The sequence below is a fragment of the Cynocephalus volans genome, chromosome 1 (genome assembly GCF_027409185.1).
Source record: "Cynocephalus volans isolate mCynVol1 chromosome 1, mCynVol1.pri, whole genome shotgun sequence".
NCBI classification, from domain to species: domain Eukaryota; kingdom Metazoa; phylum Chordata; class Mammalia; order Dermoptera; family Cynocephalidae; genus Cynocephalus; species Cynocephalus volans.
This window is the reverse complement of record NC_084460.1, coordinates 199470140-199479490: the sequence shown is the minus strand read 5'-3', so window position 1 is coordinate 199479490 and position 9351 is coordinate 199470140.

Genomic DNA, 9351 nt, shown 5'->3' with positions numbered 1-9351 from the left:
GGAGAACCTATAAGCTCTGTCCCAGCAGAGGGATACATGACACACACTGATGCTTCACTCACTTGTTCTTTTTCCACACACTTTATCTCCCATGTTCAGCCCTAGCTCCTACAATACTTTGTATTTTTACAGAGCTTTTCACATTAAGAAATAAAGCAATTTACAGAGAATTTACACACTGACTAGTGACTAATTATATACTTGCAAACACTGCAATCATTCTGGACAAGCAACATTCCTCTACATTAGCTTCTCTGTGGAAAGGTGTCCTAGAGTTGTTTGCAGAGAGAAATTCGGGGCAACAGTCAGTCTTGGCTCTGACAGTCAATTGTTCAACATGGCAGCAGTTTATGTAATCTAGGATGCACTTCTGGACTTTGTAGCTCATATCTGAGCTAGGAACTAGAAAGGTTACAAAAGAAGAGAAAGAATGGATGAATGTGACCTGAGTGGATCTGATGAAAGTTGTTGATAAAATCAGGCAAAAACATATGCAAGAACTCACAAAGAACACATGGCATTGTAAAGTCACCTTCCAGGGTGTCTGGTATTTTTATGTAGAACTAAAGTACAAAATGGATTGTTGTAGTTTTTAATTAAAGGAATAAGAGATGAATAATATTAAGAGCTCCCATTTAATGAATGCCTATGCACTAAGTTCTTTACAAATATTCTTTTGTTTAACCTCACTGTCGTCTAATCTCACTGTTGTCCCCATTTGTCACACAAAATTCACTGAGGCTCAGAGGTAAAATAACATTCTCAAGACTACGCAGATGATTAGTAAGGGAGAGCAGAATTAAAACCCAGGTCTGTCTGACTCTTAACCACTCCACTATACCTTCCTCAGCCTAAGAAGGGATGCGAGTATTAACAACATGCAAACATCTAGTGTGTATGTTAAAATGGGTTATGCAGACAGAAGAAGAAAAGGATTGGTAGCATTCTGTTTATAGGAATGCTAAAAAAAGGAATTAAATATTTTCAAAGTTTAATATTTGGCAATAGAGTGGGGTGGAAGTGATAGAGGAACTCTGACAAACTAATACGGGTTGAGAGGATGCTCTCTGATGAATTTGAACAGACAGTAGACAGCAATCACATTTAAAGATAAAACACTGATACAAGCCTGTAAGAATATTAGATGTTAATGCTCAGAATGAAGTTAGTTGTATGAAAAATGCTATGTCAGCAGCAGGAAGTCCACACTTAGGTGCCGCAGGGTGAACAAGTAACAAAGGTCTTTACCGCATGGTGCCCAGGCTCTGTTTGCTGGCCTCTGCTGATCCTGGTGCGGTGTTTTTAAAAACTGTCTGCAAATTTTATGTCTCTTCTGTCATTGAGAGGTGGAGTCTATGTCTCCTCTCTTTGAATCTGGGCTGACCTTAATGATTGGTTGGCCAACAGAGCATGGCAGAAGCAATGCTGTATGATTTAAGAGGTGGCACAGTTGCTACCTGGCTTGAACCGCAGCCATGGACAACTGAAACACCTGGTGAGAATGTCAGACCCCAGAGCAGGCACTCAAAGGAAAGAACTCGTGCTGAGGTGTGGCATTGACTCTTGGGAGACCAAAGAACAAAGTCCAAGTGTAAAGAATATCAGGTCTAAGGAGAGAAGTAAGGGTTAAAGATTAATGCCGAGTCGTAGGTACGACTGGAACCAGGTCAGGCTGTGGAGTGCAAGCTTTCATTCATGCCTACACTCTATGAACAACATAAGTGCAGCGGGCTCAGGGCCACTACGGTGAGTTGTGCAAGGTGCATTTTCATGTGTGGTACAGCATGCTTCCAAGGTTTAAGGAGGCTGACAGGCCCAGATACTCACAATGTTAAAAGATGAAGAGGAGAAAAGTAGAACCGCTTAACAGCTTTAATTCCTATATTCTCTCCAGCTGAAAGATTGTCAGAGATGGAAGGGCAGTACTAAATTTTTTTTTTTTTTTTTTTTTTAAATGTAGGTGAGGAACCTGCAAGAAAGCAGTGGCTATTCAAAATTCATATATATCTCTTAGAGGTGTATGTCTCATCTCTAAGAAGTACATGTCCTAAACACTAAAAGAACTTTGGGATAAAAAGGATTCCTTTCATTAATTTTTGAAGAATCTTGAGAATTAGGGAAGACTGAAAATGGGAAATATCTTATTCTCAAAACAGAGGTGAATCCTGTGAACTCCACCCCGGCAGGCTTCATATCTGGGATATCTTCTAGAACAAATCATCAAAGAGATGATTTGCAAGCCCTCAGCAAGGGAGTTAGCCTGAGTTAATGATGAAGTGGTTAGCCTGAATTTCTATGGGAATCTGACAATCTCTGATGACCTCACTCTGAATATGAGCTGGCTACGTAATTAGGAAAGCTGTAAGCAAAGAATTCTTTCTGGTGAATGGATTTATGTCAACCAAGAAGGCAGACCTCCAGAGTCTACCACACACCTCTGTGTTTGGCACTGTATTATCCAAAATGCTTAATAAGACTTGGAATGGCATGAGGGCATGCTGATGCAGGCTGTAGACAACACAAAGCCAAGAGGACTCACCATCATGCTGAATGGTGAAATTTGTACCAAAAAGATCTTGAGAGGTAGTAACTATGGACATGTTTTAACAGGATAAAATTCAACAGGGAAATTACAAACCCTTTTGTTTAGGCACCCACCCCTCATCCCCAATGGAAAAAAAAATCCAAATGTCCCCAAATTCCACCCTGACAATAAAAGAACAGGATAGTGAAAATGTGGTTCGTGCACATGGAAAGGATTTAAGAGCTGTCTAAGTTTAACAGCTCAATACAACTTAACAGTGAGGTACGGCTGCCAAAAATGCTACTGTGATGGGGCATTGTGTTAAAAGAAGTATCCAGAATGAGGGATGTGTTGGTGAAGCTCTGGTGTTTGCTCTTGAGGGGGTATTGACGGACGGAAGCACATCCAGAAGAAAGCAACCATTACGGTAAGGGGATGGAGAACATGTCATATGGAAAATGACTAACGAGTGTGGATATATTTAGCCAGGACAAGAATCTGTGGGGAGCATGGAGTGGGAGGAAGATTTAGCAATTTAAAGGCTGTCATATAGAATGGAGTGGAAATGAGTGGGAGCCATAAAGAAGCAGGGTACAGTTGAACTCTAGGAAATACTCTCTTATAACCTGCAACTCTGCAAAGGTGAAAGCAGTTTCCTTAAGAGGTGAGGAATCCCCAATCCTGGAGGCATTCAACAGAAATAGGAAGGTCATTTGTCAAGGATAATATCAAATTGATTAAGAATAATGCTCACAATACTATGACCTTTTATCACTACTTTATCACACTTCTTCCTTACAACAGGAAGCACTTGAATGATGAAGAATTGGAGGATCGGAGAAGTCAAGTAAGTTGTCCAAGAATGCCCAGCTGATAGCAGAGAGCAGAGACCAGAACCCAGATCTGCCTTACTCCAAACAATGCACATGCCCTTCCACTACCCCAGCCTTCCTCAAATAAAACTGAGCTCTTATTTTCAGGAGAGGACACAGCATCAATCTTTAAAATAACAGAGGAGCAATGAGATCTATTGAAGCTAGAGCATCTAATAAACCCTCTATGAATATTAGAATCTCTGGGAATTTCCAGGCCATCATTGAGCTACAAATACTATTTCTGAGTTTGGAATGTCTTTTCTGATGATGGTTCTATCATACTTCAATACTAAAATTAACTTTATAAATCTAACGTCTACATCTAAAAGTCTAGATTCTTTTAATTCTGCCTATTACTAAAGCATTAATTCCTAGGGTTTCAAAAAAGGCAATATTCTCAGATTCCAAGGGGCCCAAATTTAAAATCGGTTCATAAAATTTCTTTATTTCTATGGGAAATTCTTTTGATAGTTCTTGTTTTGGGAAAGTCTAAATCCCAGAACAAATCTAAATTCAAGTCCTTGAGTTTTTATAGTGCGTTTATGTCTATAACATCATATAGTTTTGTACATATTTCTTTTGGGAAAGCTTAACTATCAGATCATTTGTGTCCTCTCTCTGTTATCAAATAAAATCCTTTGCTTTTGTGAATCAATGTATATACATATATAACTGGCAATTCAGAGGAAATTCTCTACTACTTCTATCAGTGTCTTCTAAAAACAATACACACTCTTAGACAACTATAAGTCTAGCTTAAGTTCAATTAGACATGAGAATACATACCTTGCCTTGTGAGGGACTGAATTTACACCACATATGTAAATTCACTTTGAATGAAGGAGTGTCCCACAGCTGAAACAATAGCATGGTGAATTAGCAGGAGAGAATTCTCTTAGATAACACATTATATTTTTTGACCTCAAATTGTATGGGTCCTTGTAATAATTAATAGCTAGTGTCACCTCTATATTCTTGGTCTCTATCATTGCCTCTCTGACAAATAGTTTATAGTCTATAATCTTTCCAGTTATCTTCTCGCTCTGATGCTTTATACCTCAGTGACTTTGTCTTAGGCTGTGTTTTGCATTTGCTTGCTCATCCATGGTGACCTCGTTTGGGCTTTGTTTAGTTTATTTGTTGCCTGATGATACATACATATCAAGCCTTACAAGGACCATTTGACTTTATATACATTCAATTTATTGACTTTAGTTGCCATTGCTTCCTAAAAGACCCATCCAAAAATACCCTCAAGATGTTACACCACTAAAAGGTGAATGCCTTTCTCTCTGCCCTCTTCTTGCAGAGCTTTGGAGGTTCAAATCTTCCCCCACCCCCATAATATTGATGATGTTGTACATCAAGTTCAATAAATCATCTTTTACTTTGCTATAATTTCAAGCTAATCTATTTTATGCTTTTGTTCACAGTTATTTTGCAAATGTTTAGGTTTTATAAATGTATATAAGCTTAAGCCTAGGAATTTTCTATCTAGTTTTATGTTTGGAACATTGTTAATTTTGTAGGTTTAATTAATATTGTGATTAAAATAACGTAAGTCAAAATTAGGGGTACATAAAAATTACTTCTGTGGAAACACTGTTCTAAGATATTTCTATTACATTTCTGAATGCATCATGTAGCATTCTTCTTAAATATTTAGCCAACATTTAAAACTGATTTGCGTTCCAGGGCTATGTATCATCTGTAAAATTTGCTATGTGGCCAGGGAAAGTCTGGGAAGTATTAAAAACTCATTATGGATAATCGTGAGTGGATTGTGTTTAATATCACTGTAGATAAAAAAATAGCTTTATTGACATATTTAAGTAATGGCAATGTCAGGGTTTTTTTTTTTTTTTCTGCCCCTATCTTTACTGTCTTTTAAAAAAAATTCATACACAGCATTCGCATTACACAAGGCATGGTTTCCACTACCTCCTATAAGTCAGTCATTCCAGATCTTTATTTCTAGACCAATTTGCTCATTTGAATTCTAGATGCTCATATCCACTGCTCTACTAGACATTTCTACCTGAATGTTCAACAAGTATTTCAAACTCATTGAATCCCAAATTCAATTATTGTAGTCTTGTTCTAGATCAATGGTGTTACTTCCACTCAGTCTCTCATCTCGAAACTTTTAAGTCATCTTCCGTTTCTTTCTTTTCTTCACTGTCACATCAGCGGTCAGCAAGTCCTGCTGATTCTTTTTGTGTTCTCTGCCATTGCCTTAGTTCAGGCTTGCACCATCTCTCAGCTGACAATGGCAATACCCACCTACCTAGATTCCCTGCCATCAGTTACTTTCCATGCCAATCTAGCTTAAAATAGGGAGAACATATCTGATTTCACTGAGAGTTCTCGGCTGACTTGCTTCTCTCTTGTTTGGCTGGCCTAGTTTTGTTTACTAAAACTTCTGCCTTACTAGGCTGTGCACTTATTGAAGGCAAGAATTCATTCTTCTTTGTATCTCAGGTTTAAAGAGTTTCCAACACACGACTGCTACTTACTATATGCTATTGAATATTGACAGAGCACTAGTGCATGGCTAAGAGCACAGGCCTTGAAATCAAACAGACCGAGGCTGAATTTCAGCCTCCTCTGCCACTTACTTAGTTGCTAAGTGAACTTGGACAAATTAATATTAAGTGAACTTGGACAAATTAATGTTAAGCCTGTGATTCTCAACTCTGGCTGCACATTAGAATTACACAAGGAGCTTATTAAAAGGGCCCAGGTCCCTTCTTCTGCCCAGTTAACTCAGAATATACAGAGGATGGGACTCAGGCACTAGAACTTTTAATAGATCTATAGGTAATCCTAATACACAGCCAGGGTTAAGAATCACTGCCTTTAGCCTTAATTTCTCATCAACTATTTGGTATCTACTTCAAAGGGGTTTTGAGCACATGAAATGAGGTTGCATTTAGCACAGTGCTTGGCACACAAGAAGTGCTCAATCATGATGTTAATATACAACCTCAATTTGTACTTCCTTCTCAATTCCAACCCCCCCCCCACCGCCAAGCTCTCTGCCTTCCTTTCAATTCCTGGAATGCACTGAGCTTTTCCAGCTTTTGTGCCTTCACACTTGTTTTTCATCCTTCTGTTAAGGAATCCTTCTCAATCTTCAAGTCACACTTGAAGTCATAAATAGTCTCCAGGTATTCCCCTTTATTTTCCATTGCAGTGTGGAGATGTTTCATCTTCTTTGCACTTGTCTCAATTTGTAATTATATATTTATTTAACCATTTACTGTGTGTTTCTCCCACTAGACTGTAAGCTTCATAAGGGAAGGGGCCCTGTCTGTTTTGCTTTCCTCCCCAGAGCCAAGTGCCTGGCATCTGGGGTGTTCAGGCGATAGTTGTTGAAGGGATGAATGTATTAATAAATGATCCATCATGTAATCTCGAAAAGGAAAAGTTCCTTGACTTTTTCATGTTCCTCATATATGTGTAACCCACATCAAAACACCATTAACAAAAATGAAAACCAAAAAATTAGAATGGCCTCTAGTGCTTGGGTTCTAGCTACTGACTAAGAAAATTACCATACTTTCTTTTTTTTTTTTCTTTCGGTGGGGGGGATGTTTTTGACTTGGGTAAAGTTTTCAAGTCCAAGGTTCTTAAAGGCTTACTGACCTTAGGCAATAATTAATGCGAGTCTAACAATATCTCACTCCAACAAGGCAAATAAGCTTTTATGGGTGTTTGTATTAGGTAAGCAAGAAGTTTTTTGTTTTCTAACTTACCTTTTGATCCCTTTGGTAGGGAGACCAAACAACGTGTAAGGCTAATAGAAAAAACCCTTCTCTGACCTCACAGAATTATCAAATCATTGATATTTCTACCTATGAAAAGGACCTTAGAAATCATCTAGACCAATCCCTCATTTTATAGATGAGAAAAAGAAAGCCTAGAAAAATAAATGTATTTGACATGGTTACACATCACAGTGCCAAAATACAATTCAGATTCCAAGAATCCACCACCAGTGTTTCATCAATAACACTACAATTTCAAAGTAACACAAAGTTATGATTTCTCAAAGTTTTTAATTTGTATTCTGACATCAATTAATTTAAGATTTCAATGTTTCCATAACAATAACAAAAATTTAGTCCAAATTCATGAGTCTGACCTTCAGATTTCATATGTCCCACCATATATCCTTCCACATGCCAGGACCTATAATCTGTTTCATGTTTTTCCAACTCTTAGCTCCCACCAGAATGCAGAGCCTCACTATATCTGCATATTTATTCTCAATGCCCACTGATAATTGTCCTCAAGCCTAATCAAAGAACACAGTGTCCCTTTGTATTTATCCTAAGGATTTGTTTTTTTTTTTTTTTTTGCAGCTGGCTTATATGGGGATCTGAACCCTTGACCTTGTCTAAGGATTTTATATTATGTTGTACTGCAATAGGAATGACTGCATTGGTTATAAAAACCTTAGGAACTGGTGCCACGTGGTTCTTGCTTTTTAGGTCCTGTTCCTCCTTGCAATTATAAATATTTAAACTAAAATAAATGCCTCTCCAGGCTAAAATTTTCCATAAGGGTTTTCCTGAAGGCAATTTCTAAGTGTTTGGAAAAAGTTGGGTTGTGGTAGGCATGAGATGTATGTATAGGACTCATGTTGTTTTAAAGAGAGCCCTGATGTCAGGACATTTTGAAGATATTGTCTCTTTTCTGGGTGATTTTCTCTTTTCTTTTTAAAATTCCTCATCCATTTTGTATAATTGGCCTGGATCTTTTTTACTGGTAGTGTAAAAACTTATAAGAGTAAAATTTGAGAGCTATAGGAAACATTAGAGAAAACGAGAAAGGTCATATAAATACTTGCCTAGACATACTTTGTTTCAAATTTAGTTTCTCTTTCAATTTTCAGAAATAAATTGTACTGATAAAAAAGTCGGAGACATAAAAATCTATCTTATGGCTTACCAGTTCAAACCAAACGAAAACAAAGGAGTTTCACCAACTGATATTCCTTTGCAAAAGTATTATGCAATTATTCTAGGCACAGATCTCATTTAAAAGTTTCAAGACCACTGTAACCTGACCATATCCATAACATGCTGGGTTAAGCCACCCAAAAGATTATATATGGAGTAGCCTAATAATGTAATTCATTCAAAACAGAGTTTGATTTTTTTTTGCCTTTTTTTCTTTTCTTTTCTTTTTTAAGATTTGCTTTATTTATTTATTTCCATTTCAGAGTAGAGAGACAACTGCTTATTATGAATGCCTTTTGGCATTTACATATGGCTCGCTTATAGGTATTGATGTCATCACTTTCATTCAAAGCAAAAGTTCACCTGCACTGTCTCCAAAGATTTGTTGAGGTTGCTTCATGTTCTAACAGTACGGTTTCAGATTCAACGGAAAATAATACTTCTGACAAATAACTGGTTATAAGGTTTTGTATTTTCCCTACTTGTGTAAATCCCTAAAGCTCTTCCTAAAAAAACTGCCCCCAAACGACGCTACCTGATTGTCCTTGGGGAATGATTATGACTGAATGATTATGCATAAAGTGCTGTAGGACGGAGAAGAGAAAGAAATATCAACTATGCTGTTCTCCCAAAATAAGTTATTACCTAGTAGGGGAGGAAAAAGTGCAGAGTAAAGCCCCGCAAAAGCACAAATATACTGAGGGACAGCGACCTTATTGGGAGGAACAAAGCAGCCTGCGTTCCAGAGTCCGCAACATTCGGCTGTGAATGAGGGACACGCAGAGGGCCGCTCCTCTCCGGTGAGTGTACGTGTGTCAGTGCGCGATTCTCTTACTCCGCCCACAGGGTCTGCGCGTCCGTCACAGCCCACCACTGCCTGGTCAGCAAACAACAGCTGATCCCGCAGCCTCTCATCTCCTAGGCGGTCCACGCCCACTGCCAACCGCCAATTGCATGAAGACCGGAAGCCTTTTCGCCCCGCCTC